Below are 17063 nucleotides of genomic sequence, written 5' to 3'. Positions count from 1 at the left end.
AGGAGGGTGTCATGCTTCAAGGGAACTGCCCCTGTATTCCCCTCTGTGGTCCAGCAAGGGCACCCACTGTAGACTTCAGGCTCACTGAGCTGTCATTGCTCCCTCCTGAGCCGGCTATTTCCAGGCTGCACATCCCCTGACTAGATGGTGATATCCCAAGCTAGAGACTCTGCTGAAGCAGGCCTGCTTACTTTGTCTTCAGAGACTAACAGTGCAATTGCTCACCATTATAAGGCATGTCACTATACTTCCTGTGCAAGCCTCTCTTCTTCAAAAGGTAAAAGCACTACAGAGAAAACATTAACAATAAAAGAACCTACATGCATGCTAATAAGCTCACCATAGCGCACCGCAGATTTAACAGGCAGCTGGCAGGAGCAGTCCTTCAAAACCCCACACAAGGGGTTTCCTTGTGGTTTCAAGTTCACCACAGCTTCAGCTCAGAACTAGCAGTCTTTACAGGGCCTTAGTAGGCTCAGTCCTTCCAACCCGACCTATAGGGACTGGGGCCCTCCATGGACCCGGCATCCTGTCTGTTTGCTGGATCAAGAAGGCAGCCTGAGCCAATTTAAAACCAGGCTAGTGATCCCAAAACTCTTGGTCTTTTGGTCCCTGGAGAATCCAGTGTGAACTAATCCATGTGTACCTTTCCAGGGGCGGCTTCAGAGGGCTGCTAACTGGAGGAATGGCATAAGCCTCCCCCTCCTCCTAGAAGAGTTGCATACAACAACACATACACAATGGCATTTTTAATGCAATAGCCCCCAAAAGGATTAAACCTAAGTCAGGAAGGTTGATGTTAATGCCCCAAGGTTTGTGCAGGACAGCGTCAGTCTGTGTCAGCTACACTGAATTTATATGAAAGCTGTAGCGTTTCGGTGTCGATGGATGGGCGGGTGGGACGTATGGCTGGTGAGTGAGTGACGAAGCTGTCCAATAGCCGCCTGCAAAGAATGTAAGACTTAGGGAGACCGCTGAAAGAATTCACCCTGTTTTATGCTTGCATAAACAAATACCGATCCAGTGACCCAGGGCTCTAGCCCTGGGGCGTCTTGGCATGGGCAAGGACCTGAGTCCAGCATGAGATGTGTCAGGCCAGATTTCTCAAAGGGGGAGGTGGGGAAGGAGTGCTTTGTGGGAGGAGAGAGCAGGCTTTTGGCTGCCCTGAATGAGTTGTGCATTCAGAGGGCGTGGAGGTGAATATACGTCCACGGCAGGAGCCTCCTCCCCTCCAGATGAGCACACAAGCGGCAGCATTTTCAGAAAGAGATAGCCTGGGCCCAGAGGGCTAAGACACGATGTAAGAGCCTCTAGGTAAGATGAGAGCAGAGACTCCCCGGGTCAGATTGTCATGGCACAGGAGAGGACCGTGGCACAAAGAATGATCTAACCTTCATTATATGCATTCTTGTGTGTCACACACACAGCACCCTCAGCCTCCAAGAGCATGCAGGGTGCAGGAGGGGGCAGAGGGTGACACTCAGCAGCAGCAGGATACGTATTTGCTGACCCTGGGTGGGCTCCTGCTACTCTGCTTCCCTCACTGGTCAGAGGCATGGGGCAAGCACAGTGCTACACGCCACAGAGCACGTGGGACTTCCAGAGTGGACACTGCTGCTTTCCCAAGGACCTGAGGCAGTAACCAAATATCTCGTACAATCAAGTCAGATGCAAAGCTAAACCAAGCACGTGGCACATCTTGTGCGAGTCGCATCCTACTCTGTCTCCGGGCAAAACTGAGATGGGACATTGCTGCTGGGAAGGCACGTGACAGGTCATTCGGGCTGCCAGCCACACACATGGACCAGTCTCAGGGACAGGGAGCCAGGAACATTCCAGGAACAGTGGCACCATCCACACCAACAAAGCAAGTGACACCATTGCAAAGGCACGTGGAGAAGGAATTCTTGCTCCCCTGGATGCAAGTGGAACAAGCCACAGGACAATGGCATGTGTGAAGCCCAGAGGGGGTGAGTCACAACAAAACAAAACCTTAGGCCCCAGTTTTCTAACGAGTTCAGTTCAGTTCCCTGTTAGGCCCCTCCATGACGCGGCCAGATTTGCAATAGGGCTTGGTGCTAGCAGGAGAACAGAGGGAACTGCTGGGCACTGAGCTTTTGAAAATCTGGCCCTAAAACAAGAGTGCAACAAAATCTGAGATTTCCCACATTTCTAGCTAAAACCTTGTGAGAATTTCTTGCAAGGATTTGGGCCCATAAAAAGCAGCAGGGGTGGGTCTGACAGGTAGCTCTCAGGGGCAGGGTGTCAGAAAGGAGCTGCAGGGCTGGCACAATGAGAAGAGAGAGGAATGGAGGATTCCCTACTATCAGAGGCGCTCAGTGCAGTTATTAAACCCCATTACCGTGGAGCCTCAGAGATGGTGCCGATTGTGGCATTTCCACAGTGAACATCATTGTTACGTGCGCCTCTGCTCTTTGCAGGATGGATCCATCACACGTCACCCTGAGAATGGGGCAGAACGGCATACTACCCCACAGAGATGTCCCAGGCAACGTTCAGCGCATTCCCCAGTTTTACAGGAGAGTCCCCAGGGCTTCCAGGCCAGCATTTAGCACATGCTTCCCCAGACTTAGCTAAGGAACTGGAGAGGTCTGGAACACACAATGTCCATGAGCTAAGCACAGCATGTGCTATTCAGAACAGGTAAAAATAACATAAGTGGCTTTTATTGCCATCAGTCTGAAGCCTCCATCTTTTGTGTAAAGTTGCATTTGCTGCACTGTTTGAGGACCCACTGTGTGCACAGCTCATTATCCCCCCCCCCCCCCAAGAAAGCCCAGTTCCCATGCAATAGAACAAGTGCAGCCTTTTAGACAAAACAAGTGACCAGCCCACCCACTGCTGAGAACACACAGAAAGCAAAGCCATAGAGCCATGCTTATTACAGTAGTTTTAATCACCATGACTAGAGCTCATCACTGAAAGCCAACACCACAGGAGTAAAAATCAGCATAGAGGCTCTCTTTCCTAGCGGGCCTTCCCAAAAGAGCCGAGCCAGAGGCACTGAAATGAACAAAGACCCGTCTCAGTCTAACTCTTCTTTTCAATGGCATAAATTCCACAGAGACCAGACTTACCCTCATTCTGCTAGAGAAACGGCGTTGTCAATAGACAAGGATTATCTACCAGGGACTCTCCCTCTATTACTAACCAGAGCATCCATAGGCTGATGCTATATTGAATAGCATGAATGTCTCCAAGGCATGAGGACATCTGCAACCACTGAAACATCATGGTTGGGACTTGGCTGCACAGCTTAGCAGCAACACCAAGTAAAGGGCTCTGATCCCCCCACTCAAGCTAAAGGAGCATTTCCATTTGGTACTATCAGTATAGGGCCTATGGAACACAGCTGGTAAGTTTTGATTCCATCCAGCAGAGAGCAGTGGTGCACACCCTCTCCAGTCCCTTCTGGTATTTTCGACATGCAACACTGGCATTACAGTGTATGCCCGTAGCAAATGTCCTGGTTCAGGTTGCCTGCCAGTACGCTGATGTCTGCTGCAGTTCTTCACCAAAGCCGTGCGGTGAAACACCGGGAGATGTGGGGCTGTGCGCTCTCTAGTCAATTGGCAAGAGGCTAACAGGCACCTTTGAAAGTCCTTCCTTCTCCCTGTTCGATCACTAGGAGAGCACGACTGTTCTAGTCCAACAGCCTGCTTGTAACACTGCAGGGCCTGTTCAGTGCTGAATGGGTCCCAGCCACGTCTTGGCTGCCCTGCTGCAGGGAAACTATGAATAGAGGGGAGTGCATCAACATTAAGTACCTAGCAGGGAGACTGTAACCAATGTGAGCCAGCCGCTAGGGCTAAAAAAACAACTGGGTAATGGAGGGTGAGTTTCCAGAGGCTAGGGCACTGGTTGGTTCCCAGCTCTGCTACTGGCCTGTTGCGTGACCTTGGACAAGTCACTTCCCCTCTCTGTGCCTCAGTTTCTCCAGCTGTTCAATAGGGATAATGATAGTGCCCACCTTTGTAAATTGCTTTATGGATGAGAAGCCTAGGCATCGGTACTTTATTACAGGAGATGGGCCCTCTGAGATCCCCTATGGACACACTTGTTATGTAGAGTGTATTACATTGATGTCCCCCCCAAGGAATCATCCCATTAAGCTTCCCCTCCCCCCTAAAACAAAACCCAGAAGCTGGCTCTTTGCCTACCATGGTCATGATCATTGTGGGTAGGAACCCGCTGCCTCTGAGGTGGGAATGCGATGCAGAGGCAGCAGGAAGTTGCAGAAAGGCAATGGACAAGAAGTTTCAAAGAAGGCCCAGTCAACGTTCCATTAAATCAAAGTAAATTTACATCTGGACTTCCCAGTGTGAGACAGCTAATGGACACGACATGGCCATTTCTGAAGTAGCACCATTTGTGGCACTGCCCAGGATGCAAGGCCGTGCCTCCCCACCACCTGCCCTTAGCACGAAGCAGTCTTAGATGGGCCTGCTGTGGATCAGCTCTCTGAAACCACCAGCCTCTGGCAATACAAGCACAGCCTCCCAAGCCCCTGCCGCCATCACTCACACAGCACAGGTAGTGACAGGCACACACTCAAATACTCAGAGTGCTCCCTGCCGTGTCCGTCCCCTCATCCTCTGAACACTCACAGAATTACCAGGTCTGCTGTCCCCAAAGGAACAGAACATGTCTGCTTTGTAAGAGTCAGTTCAGAAGCAGCACTTTAGCACCGCAGTACTTAGATATATTGATAGAGAAAACAAGGAGAAGTTTATCATCAAAGATGAGAGATTCAATTATATGACTAAGAATACTGGAAACAAATTATTACAATAAAAAAACCCATAGCACAGTTTCTAGAGGCTACACTAACAGGTTAAACTTCTGCCTAAAGAAGTCTGTCACACCCAAAGTTTGCTCCACCTTTTTCAACCAAGCCCCGTTGAGATTGCTCTTTCATGAAGCAAACTCACTCTCCATTTATTTCGTAGGGGAATGGTGCCTGGGTGTCTTCTCTGTCCCCCAAATAAATTAGAGCAAACCTTCAATGCACACCTCAACCTAGGGATCCCTCCCCTACCCAGCAGTTTATTTCTTCCTGTTACTCTTCTTTCTTTAAATTGTTACAATCCTTCATCTGTATTTGAGTCAGACTGGCGAGTCACTGTGAACCATACAATACTGACAGACAATCTTGTCACTTTTGCTGGTGACCAGTCGCTAGACACAGACTTTCAGAACGTTTTCCCTGTAGACATAGCTCCTTACACAGTATCTGTACATACATTTCACTACGATATTGATGACCAGAGTGACACAGGCTTTTTCTACAGCATATTCTCATGACACTTTTGGTGAGCTAGAATGTAAATAGCAGATTCAGGAGATTCCTGTAACCCCTATGTACGCCCTCTGGGCCCCTTACCAGTTGGCACTAAAAAGTTTCGGGGTCAAAGCGTTAATCTGGTTTTTCATAGAAACAACTGGGATTGTTTTTTAATTGTATCCATTTCTAAACCTGGAGCAGAATCCTAGGCCAGACCCCCAGCTGGTGTCATGAAGCCAGTGGACCACCATGATACCCTGTATGAACTCAAATAGTAGATTGTTCAAACCTGTGTTAGTTCTTGGCCATTTCCAGGAGATTCAAGCCAGGATTCCCAGAAGGGCTCAGCACATACAATTGGGCCTAGATTTTCTGAATTCCTCAGCAATCCAGGTGCTCTTTTAAAAATCCCCTTACATAGGTAACTAAATGGGTGCTGAGCCCTTTTGAAGCTCGGGCCTCGATTATGGGCTCAGAGCACTTGAAAACCTCACCCCATGTATCCAAACTAAGTCCTTTTCTCAATCTACAGCTACTCCTCTCTACCTTGCCATAGAAATATAATCAATGAACACAGGATTCCAGCAACTGTATAAATAGACAATGCTCCTAGCACAACAGCTGAAGCCAGGGTTGCATTGAAATAAACAGTGGTGAGAGCCAAAGAGAGTTGGTCTGTTTGCTTTTTATTTACTTCTCTCTCTAACACACATAATCCTGCCACAGGCTTTTTTCCAATACAGTGAGATTTTCTTAGGATATTGTGACACTCACTCAAACTACCCCCAAAACATCATGCTTTCTGAGGCCCTCAGCAACAATCAGGCAATAGTACAAGTGTCCCCATCACCGCTTCTAACAGATGTACCAAAATGGCTAGGTCAAACAGTCCATTTTCCAAAGTCCGGTGCTACGGAAGAGATTTTCCAAAGCACCTGAGAGATTTAGGAGCATAAGATAATTGAAAATCAAGGTGATTCATGCTCCTAAATCCCAGAGATGTTGTGAAAATCATCCTCTTTATTAATTTAAATCAGATATTTTAAAGCAGATTCTTTTCTATAGCAGGAAGCAAGAAGCTAGTTCCTTTAAGCAACTAGCTAACTCTGCTGCCATTTCCTGACCTCCACTCAGGCCAGTGATCAGGGAGGGAAGTGGCAGGAACCCAGACATGGGAAAGAGCTGGAAAACAGCTGAGCTAAGATACCCATCCTTGCATGTGTATATACACCTACCAAACTGAAGTTTCCACTTCATGCATCCGACAAAGTGGGTTTCTGCCCATGAAATCTTATGCCCAAATAAATGGTTAGTCTTTAAGGTGCCACAAAACTCTCACTGTTTTACAGGAAACTGAGAAACAGAACATGGGAAGGAGATTTGGTCAATTAACATGTATCCCCTGCAATCCCAGGAGAGCCACTGGATTAGAATATGGATCCGTAACCCTCTGTTTCATAGCTGTGTTCCAGATCCCCCCCTTCTGCAAACATTTATGCACCTAAAGAGACCTGTTGACGTAACAGGCTTCCTGTTAAGCACATATAAGTGCTTGCAGGACTGGGGCCCTGGTCAGGAGCAGCAGAGGGAGAGGACGTTGGTTACTATAGGAAGTACATGGAGGAAAATAATTTTGGATAGGGGTAAAATTTTCAAGAGCACCCAACCCCTGTTTGTCCTGACCCACAGATCAGATACTGATCAAATACTTCAGATTTGGAGGCAATCTATACCTTCAAGTCAGTGGCATAGCTATGGGCAACCCGCATGGCCCCACAGTATGCCATCATTTTTATGGCTGACCTAGAACACCGCTTCCTCGAAACTCGTCCCCAAGCACCTCTTCTTTACCTATGCTACATTGATGATATTTTCATCATCTGGACCCACGGGAAAGAGTCCCTCGAAGAATTCCACCGGGATTTAAATAATTTCCACCCCACTATCAACCTCAGCCTGGACCAGTCCACACAATAAATCCACTTCCTGGACACTACAATACAAATAAAGGATGGCCACATTAATACCACCCTATACCGAAAACCAACTGACTGCAATACATATCTTCATGCCTTCAGCTTCCACCCTGGACACATTACACGATCCATTGTCTACAGCCAAGCCTTAAGATACAACCAGATTTGCTCCGATCCCTCAGACAGAGACAAACACCTACAAGATCTCCATAAAACATTCTTAAAACTACAATACCCACCTGGAGAGGTGAAGAAACAAATTGACAGAGCCAGACGGGTACCCAGAAGTCACCTACTACAGGACAGACCCAACAAAGAAAACAACAGAACACCACTGGCCATCACCTACAGCCCCCAGCTAAAATCTCTCCAACATATCATTAGGGATCTACAACCTATCCTAGCAGATGATCCCTCACTCGCTCAAGCCATGGGAGTCAGACCCATCCTTGCTTACAGACAGCCCCCCCCCAACCTGAAGCAAATATTCACCAGCGACCATACACCTTACAACAAGAACACTAACCCAGGAACCTATCCCTGCAACAAACCCCATTGCTAACTCTGCCTGCACATCAACTCTAGTGACACCATCACAGGTCCTAACCACATCAGCCACACCATAAGGTGCTCATTCACCTGCACATCTACTAATGTAATATATGTCATCATGTGCCAGCAATGCCCCTCTGCCATGTACATTGGCCAAACGGGACTGTCACTACACAAAAGAATAAATGGACACAAATCAGACATAAAAAATGGTAACATCCATAAACTAGTAGGAGAGCACTTCAATCTCCCAGGACATTCTGTAGCTGACTTGAAAGTTGCCATACTTCTACAAAAAAAAACTTCAAAAACAGACTTCAGCGAGAAACTGCAGAGCTGGAACTCATATGCAAACGTGACACAATCAAACTGGGTCTGAATAGGGACTTGGAATGGTTCTCTCATTACAAGAAGTAATTGTCACGGTTCACACATTCTCACCTTCTAATCAATGGTTGTGAATAGGCCTCATTTATTCTAACTGAATGGACTTTGCTAACACCTACCCTCCCCATTGTTGTTTCTTACCTTTGGATGTATATATATACACCCCTATCTGATTTCTATTTCATGCATCTGACGAAGTGGGTTGCAGCCCACGAAAGCTTATACCGGCAGGAATTTGTTAGTGTTTAAAGCGCTACAGGACTCTCATTGTTTTTGCCGTATACAGACTAACACAGCTACCCCTCTAAAACAAACAACCCTTATTGACGTTCCTGGGTATTTCAGCTCCTAGTGCTTCAGCTGCTTCTAAAAATGGCCTTGGGCACTTCTGAGAATTTTACCCCCAGTATTTTTCCTACCACTTTTGGCCCCAATCCTGCATTCTCAGACCCTCCCTTGTAGGTGTACACACCAGGCACTTGAAGGATGAGGCCGGTAAAGACCTTTTAAAAGTCCCTCATGACCTTCCTTAATAACCATGGTGCTGTCATCTGCTGACAGGAGAGTCCTGTGTGGGGGGAGACAGGACCCTGCAAAATGTCATCTTGGCAGATTTTTTTAAAATGGGACAGGATTTCTAAAGCGTCTGCATTGCTTTTGCTTTATTAGAAACCAGCAAAGCTGCTTTGCTGCGGGATGGTCTAACAAGAACCATTTTAGCATGCAGAAAATTACAAACAAAATTCCAGCAGTTCACTCCCATCAATCTTAACCTGGCAGATGTGCCTGCTAAAAACACCACCTACTGTTTCATGCTCTAAAATAATCCCCAGCTCGTTGGCTATGCCAAGAGCTCTCCTCTCTCCCACTGTAGGTTGCTGGTTTTCAAATGGAGGTTCCCCCAGAGCCGTCAGTGATTTCAAATACTGTCTATCCCGCTTCTTTGAATTGCTGAGAGAATTCTATAGATATGCTATTTAAGCAGATGAGCTTTGGGCCATTTTATACCTAACTCAATTAAGGATCACATAGTTTGAATATATACAAACTTTAGAAATGTAATTATATTAATGGGCCAAATTCGCAGCTGGTTTAACTTCACTGACTTCATTAGAGTTACGTCATTACTTGACGGGCAATGGGGAGCAGACCGTAGTTCGGGACTCTGGGCGCGACTGCAATACACATAATAATCAAAACATGTATATAGTGAGGAAAATCCCACGCTCCCTGCAGATGTTACACTAACAGTAAATATTATATTGGACTTGAACTAATCTGCCCACTATAAACAATGGACAGATTAGTTCGAGATAATTAAGCAAATGATGGTTCAGTAGAAATTTGCTTCACCAGACCCACCACGCTGACAAAATACTCCTTCTGCAGTTTCATAGCATGTAACAAAGACAGACCAAAACCATGGCCTGGATTCCAGAAGTTGACTTGGTAGGAAAAGTTGATGCAGGTATGATCCGGTACCTTGTACCTGGTTCCGCCCTAGCAGAGTAGAAAACTAAACAGCTGCTCTGCACTGGCGTATGGACTGCGAGATACACTGGAGTGTCTGTGCTGTCCAGTATGTAGCTTACAGTAATAACAGTCCTCTGCGCTGACATCATATTCCAGTACGGGGAATTCTGCCCTTCCTTGGGAAAACGGCCCATATAGCTAAACACAGAGGACACAGTGAGACCCGAGGAGTTATGGAGCTGCTGTTTGTCCTGCAGCAGCGCAACTGGGGAGGTGCATGGAGGATGGTACAGTCCATGGAAGGGGCAATGACTTGTGCTCTCATATGGGGACACATCACAGAGACATGACAAAATACTCCCCAGAGCCTGCAAAACCAGCCCTTATCGGTACAAATCTTGAAGAGCCACATGACAATGGGTAAAGGGCCCTTCACTTCCTGAGTGCAGGAAAAAACTGACATGGGTGATCTTTACCCTATGTTATCACACATGCCCTTAGGACAAATCTGATGAGCTGCTGATTAGTGCCATGAGGTGCTCCTGTTGGTTTTGGGGCCTCCAAGGGAAAGGAAGAAAGTCGTCTGAGTCACCAGTTCTGTTTGTGAGGGTTATTCATAGGGTTTTAGTCATGAAAATTGAAGATGAACCAGTGTGCTGCAGACACTGGCAAGCGGGCAGTGGCCATCTAATGTGTCTATGCCGTGTTTGACACAGCCACACACCTCCCGGCACCACAGCCTGACCTGCTGGACACTGGGTATGTCTACACTTGGAGCTGGAGCTTGAGGAGATAGACCCATGCTAGCTCCAATTGAGTAGTGTGCTAACAAGAGAGTTTAGCTGCGGCGGTGAAAGCAGCCAGGCATGGGTATGCCACCTGGGGCGATCCCTGCACCCTCCCACCACCACAGCTGTATTGCTATTTTTAGCTCGATCAGAGCTAGTGGGGACATGTCTACTCAAACTGGGAATTACAGCTCCAGCTCGAAGCACAGACGTACCCAGTTGTTGTGTATTTTGTGTCCTGCCTAGCTTGCTGTAGCGAACAGAGCTAGAATATTAAGGGATGGCTCAGCCAGTTCTGTCCGGTCTTAGAGTAGGAGAATAAATTCAGTCTGTGTGTTTACATCTCTCTGTGTTCCTGTCTGCTGGTTTCTCTCTGAGTGCAAGTGTCAAAACATAACATCAGTGTCTCTAACTGCTAGTTGCGGGCTCAGGGCATTATATTGTCATCACCTTCTCCATGTAGCCCAGTAGCTCAGCAGCAGTGTTTGCTACTCAAACCCTGGAAAGTTCCTGGTTGCAACTGGTTGCTGTGATTTGTTTGAGGGGATTTTTTTTCAGACTGTGCAGCTGCCACCAGGGACAATGTCACCTGAGCTTGCCTAGCAGAGGGGTACAGCTGAGACACACTTTGACATTCACCAAGCTGCAAGCAAAGTTTCTTTTAAACCTGAAGAGCAAGGGAAGTCCAGTCATTTGCCAGCTTCACCCCATTTAGCTCAGTGCGGCATGTGGGCTGTTCCTAGAGGATGGAATTAAAAAAAACAACACACCAAATGACCACATGCTGGAGCGCAAGGTTCTCCCTGCAAACACTCGGCTGTTTACATGGCAGCCTCTCTCCAGAGCCGCTAGGAAGCTCCCCATATTTACAAAGAGAGGTCCCGACTGAGGCTCGTGAGTGACTTTACTCACGTGGGACGCCCCAGTCGCTTCTCCCACGAGTCAGGTTACTCACTTGCCCAAGTGTGTGCAGCACGGGGCCTGCTGTCCACTTGTCTGTCACACAGGAAGCACAGTTGCTGGGTAGGTATTTTCAAAGCATTCCGAACTAGATAAGCCTTTTGGAGTGTACTCCTCCTCTCCAATTACACTGAGATGCTGCTGCTTACTCTCACACTCAGCCTTAAGTAACTTTACATTCTTTCCATGCACTGTGCAATGATCTGATGCCCTCTTTAACCCTGCTGCTGGTTTTAAAAATATCAAAGCACTCAGTGCTCCCCTCAACTCAGTCTTTTGGGAAGGGCCTTGTATTAGCTCTGACCTTGCCGTAGCCTGTTCTCTGAGGTACTAGCAGCTGCTTTTCTTGCTAGCTCGGACGTACCAGAGAGCCATCAGATTTTCAGTTCTGGGTGATTGCATGTAGACTTTAATGTTACAGCATTCTACGAACCTCATTGTCTTGTTTCACAGGGTAATGAAGAGTGAGAGAGAGTGCACAGCTGTGTGTCTATACACTACTGCCCTTTACTGGATGCAATAACAGCTGCTCCATTATGCCATAAAACCTATCCCGGAAGCAACACAAAGATTTTCTTTTAGCTCAAGTGGAAGGCATCTGCTAGGAAAGAGAGCCGCATGGGTAAGGCACTGGATTGAGACTCAGGAGATCTGGGTTCAAGTCATGATTCTGCAACAGACTCACTGTGCTGTGTGACTGTGGGTAATTCACTTAGAATGGGATTTCCAAAAATTCCTTAGGGAGTTAGAGCCACAGAGTTTAAGGCCAGAAGAACCATTAAATCATCAAGTCTGTCCTCCTGCATATCGCAGGCCATTACATTTCACTGACTTACCCTTGTACTGAACCCAAGAACTTGTCTTTTGGCTACAGCATCTATTTCAGAAAGGCATCCAATCCGCATCTGAAGACATCAAGGGATAAAGACTCTGCCACTGCCCTTGAGGTTTGGTTCCAATGATTAAACACCCTCCACGTGTAAAAACTGACATTTCCATCTTGAATTTATCTGGCTTCTGCTTTCAACCATTGGCTCTTGCTCCGCCTTTCTCCGCTAGATTGAAGAGCCCTTTAGTACCTGGTATTTACTCCCTGGGCAGGTACTTATATACTAGTCAAATCACCTCTCCATTTTTGTTTGGATAAAGTACACAGATGGAGCCTTTTAAGTCTCTCACTACTTCAATGGGAATTGGGACGCCTAACTCCCTAAGGTCAGACATCACCTTTTCTCTCTCTGCGCCTCAGGTCCCCATATATAACCCAGGGACAATACTATCCCTTTCACCCACTTGGCGTCTGTCTGATCTGGGTTGATTGTAACCTCTCCAGGGCCAGAGGAGTCTCTAGCTAAGTGCGCATGTAGCACCTGGCACAATACTGCCTCTAGATGCTACTATAATCAAAAGAAAAATAGGACTCTGCATCTTTCAAAAGTCTAGATGATGGAATCCAGTACAAGTATATAGGAAATCCATATAGTATTATAGCCATCACATCACACCAGATGAGTATCTGTGTCTGGGAGACTGAATGCAGAGTTGGGATGGCCAACACCTGTGGATCCTTGTCTGAAGCTATTCTGTCTAGAAAAATAGTCTTCTTTTAAGCCATGCTTTCTTTCTTGCACATTCCTGGAGGTGAATGCAACTCATAGCTTCCAAAGATTTCCCACAACATGACTGCAGATGCACAACTAGCTAACACATTCTAATATCTGTGCATTAAAAAAGACTTTAAAGGGGACCTGTGAAGGGGGAAAAAATGGGTCATTTCCCTTATCTGATTCATTTTGTGCATGAAAGAGCCCTGAAAAGGTGTCTTTTTCTCCTGCTTGTGTTTTACTTTAAAAATATAGACCTTGTAGAGCAGAGAGGTAGCTGGGTTATGACATGGCAGGAGAATGAAAGCTGGACGTTTGGGAGGAAAATGGATTTTTAGTCTGATTGTTTTGCTTGACTGTTAATATTTAACTAGAGGAAATGCCTAACACATACCTGGGAGGAAAGAGGTCTTTGCTAAAGTTTCAACATCCCCTTCTCTTCCATAAAGGATGAAAAACATTTCATAAGAAACCTTCCACCATACTCTCAGCCCACCAAGGAGTCTTCCATCAAAACCAAGGCACATACATTTAACAATCCTAAGGTTAAAAAGAAAGAAGAAAGAAGAACAGCAACAAACTGGTTAGGAAGGATGGTCATGTGGTCAAGGCTCTGCCACAGACTTCTTGTGACCTTGGGCAAGACTTTTAAGCCTTGTCTACAGTAGGAGAACTTTCTAAACATTTTCCACAGTTGCTATCACCAACAATGGGAGCCCTAGAGTAGACAAAGCAAGACCTAGACAAACCTCTTGCAGCCACTGTAGCTTTGAGTACTGATTAGACTTGCTCTGGAAGTTTTTAGAAACTGTCCCCAGTATAAAGACAAGGCCTTAGACTCGCTGAGCCTCAGTGACCTGTCTGTAAAAATGAGGTCATAATCCTTCTTTCTTCCACCCTTTGTCTATTTAGATTATAAACTCATCAGGAGATGGACTTATGTTGTCCGATGTGTTTGTACAGCACCGAGCCCAATGTGGCCTGGACATGTCACAAACAAAGATAATAAATCTGTTCTGGCTTCTCTAAACATCACAAAGAAGCCAAAGAGTCCATTATAATGTCATACGGGCCACCCTTTATAAACCTTTTTCCTTTGTTTATAGGCATGTCACTCAGTTTACAGACAGCATTTAGGGGTGAGATTTTCAAAGGCCCAAAGGGGAGTGAGGTACTTTGAAAGTCTCCCTCTTAAAGCCCCTGGCTCCAATTTTCTGAAGAGCTCAGCTTCCACTGGCCACCTAACTGGCATGACCTGATAGTCAAAGAGCCCAGCAGCTCTCACCATGGCCCTAGATAGTCACAAGGCTGGAACCCTATCAGTGGTTCCTGGAAGCCATGGTCAGAGGCGGGGCTCAGTTTTGGAATTGGAGATTGGCTACCCGAAGGAAAGCCCAAAGCACTTCCAGAAGGCGCTCTCTTTAGTAAGAGTGCCCATATTAAAACAAAACAAAGGGCGAATGGAGGCACCCCTCTTCCAGAGCCCAACAGTTCACGAAGCACGAGGCTCACACAGCCTGGCCAGCTCTCCCTCGGTCAGTGCAAGCCCCAGGACTTTGGCTCATGTCTACAGGGGTCACAGTGCTATGAACAGCTTCAGGCAGCTCAGGAATTTCTGCCAGCTGCTGGCACCTGCCTCCTTTCTCCACCAGAGCTCGCTGCTGAGCTGCACATCCCTGTTCTGCTGGCCAGCTCCCCAGTGCACATACTTTGCTCATGCCCTTTATGCATGAGGTCCAGAGCATGCCGTGCTGACACCTGGCAGGACTGGGAAGCGTATGCAGCTGGAGATGCAGCTGTTGGTCTAGGCAGAGAGAGCCATGGGCAGGCACTGGAGGGCACCTGAAGCAGCAGCCTATCTCCTCTTGTCATTCTGCCCTGAAGGGGAAGGGAACAAGGCAGGTGTCCCAGGGGGCGAGGAGTCAAACAGATCCTCCAGGGAGGGCATCTCACCTCCTCTAGCTTTGTCCCATAGGAAAGCAAACTGCTACAGTGCCTCTGCCCAGGCCTTGCCTGTGTGGGCAGGGAGGGGAACGGTTCTTAGATGCTGTTCATTCACAGCTAGCTAGTCATGGGAACTATGGGATCCCAGGGGGATTAAGAACTCCTCTTCGTGGGCTACCCAAACCTCGGGCCCACATGCATTTTGGCAACTTCCCCCCCTTGTTGGGAGCCATTCCCCCTTCCCCAGCCTGCTTTCTCATGCCACAGCACCCAGAACTGGCCTGCCTTCACCAGCAGGCATCCACCGAGGACCTACGGACACAGACTGCCTGTCCCTAGCTTTGCTTCCTGGGTACCAGTCCCCATGCCACCAGGAGCTCTACACAGCCTGCAGAGACATCTAGTGGCGACATGGTGTACTGCAAGTGTGCACACCATTCCTTTCTCAGGGGCCTCACCCCCCAGGTTGTGGGGCCCTCTTTGGAGCTCAGCGGCAGCCAGGTGTAAAGTGTTCCTGGTTCAGAGTGTCCCTATAAAGGGAGGTTGGACAGCCGCAGGGAATCCCTGCTCACTAGGAGCAGGCTCTTCCTACATTCAAGAGACATTGGAGCGAGGTGTGGGGGAGGGAAGAGCTGCAGGAGACACTCATGCAGGGTATTGCACATCCTGTGCCGGAGTGCAATTCACCCTGGTGGAGAGGACTAGCTCAAGCTACTGGAAACAAGCATAAGGGCCAAGAGGAGTGGTGGAGAAGCTTCTGCCACAGTATAAAGCCACACATATAGCCACAGTCCATGAACTCTCTTCACCTTGCTGTGACCTGCTGGGAGGAGCTGCATGGGCCCCTCGCTTTGCATAGTGGGGACGTAAACTATGGGGACTTGTGAGGGACGCACTTATTCTCTCAGAGGGTGTGTTTAATCACCGGGGAGAGTCATGCCCTTTCACGCCTATCTGTGCTTGCTGTTCTGGGGCAATGGAAGCAGGAAGCAAATTATAAGAGTCTCCAGTAAAGTTAGCTTCTTTTGGCCCATCTTTTTGAAGACCTGGCATCATACAAGTGAGCTTTCCGGTCCTCACCTTGGTGTGTGGCCATTCTCAGACGAGGTGGTGCCTGGAGTTTACATGAGTCACTGGTGGGTCTGTCCGTGTGTATCCTTCCAGCACACAGTCACCAACTTCCTCATCCTCTAGCCTTAGGGGCTGCTCTAGGGGTACATCTACACTCCGAGCTGGAGGGGTAGTCCCCAGATTAAGGAGATATACCTGCGCAGAGCGTAGCCACTGTGGTGGAAAGGGCTTGCCTCCCCAAGCACTTACCCGTCCAATACTCCGGGTACTTACTCAGGGCAGCTGGCCCCTCCTGATGCTCCCACCACCATGGTTACACTATTTTTTAGCACCTTAGCTTGATCTCAGGTAGCACGAGTATGTCTCCTTGCCCCAGCTCGAAGCGTAGACATGCCCGAAGAGACAGTGTTTTGCTTTACAGTCTGGGGCAGACACTGGCTGTGCGGTTCTTCACAGAGAAACTAGGGTGCTTTTCCCCACCCTGTGTTCACACACTGCTCTGTGGCTAGCTGCCCGTACGACCAAAACCAATCATCTGCATCCCTATAGAATCACAGATTTTAAAGCCAGAAGGGACCATATTATGTCCATCCAACCTAACCCTCCTGTAGAATTCTATCCAGTCACTCCTGCGGCAGATCTGCAGCGTCTGGCTGAACCAGAGCAGATCTTTTAGAAACACCACCCCTTTAGACCCAGTTGCTGTCTCTTTTACTCTAATTCTCTCCCTCCTCATTTTCGCTTGTGGGCCAGGATTGTAGGCAACAGAAAGGACACAAAAAAACATCTTGGACAACACTGAGTGAAAGAGAAAAGTATGCAGCACAACGCCAAGCTAGAGTCGGACAGAGAAACTACAGATACTACAGGGGAGTTGCGTGCCAAAGTACAAGCGAGGAATATGTTCGGCTGGTTTTATTTAGCTGTTGGCCCTTTAAACATACTCCATCCATGCTGGAACCAGGAAGTGAAAAGTACATAAATAGTTTGTTAACTTGTTGAG

This window comes from Emydura macquarii, unplaced genomic scaffold (assembly GCF_026122565.2).
Source record: "Emydura macquarii macquarii isolate MOO-44397 ecotype Brisbane River unplaced genomic scaffold, CSIRO-AGI_Emac_v2 contig_1790, whole genome shotgun sequence".
NCBI classification, from domain to species: domain Eukaryota; kingdom Metazoa; phylum Chordata; order Testudines; family Chelidae; genus Emydura; species Emydura macquarii.
Note: the sequence above shows the minus strand (reverse complement) of the source record.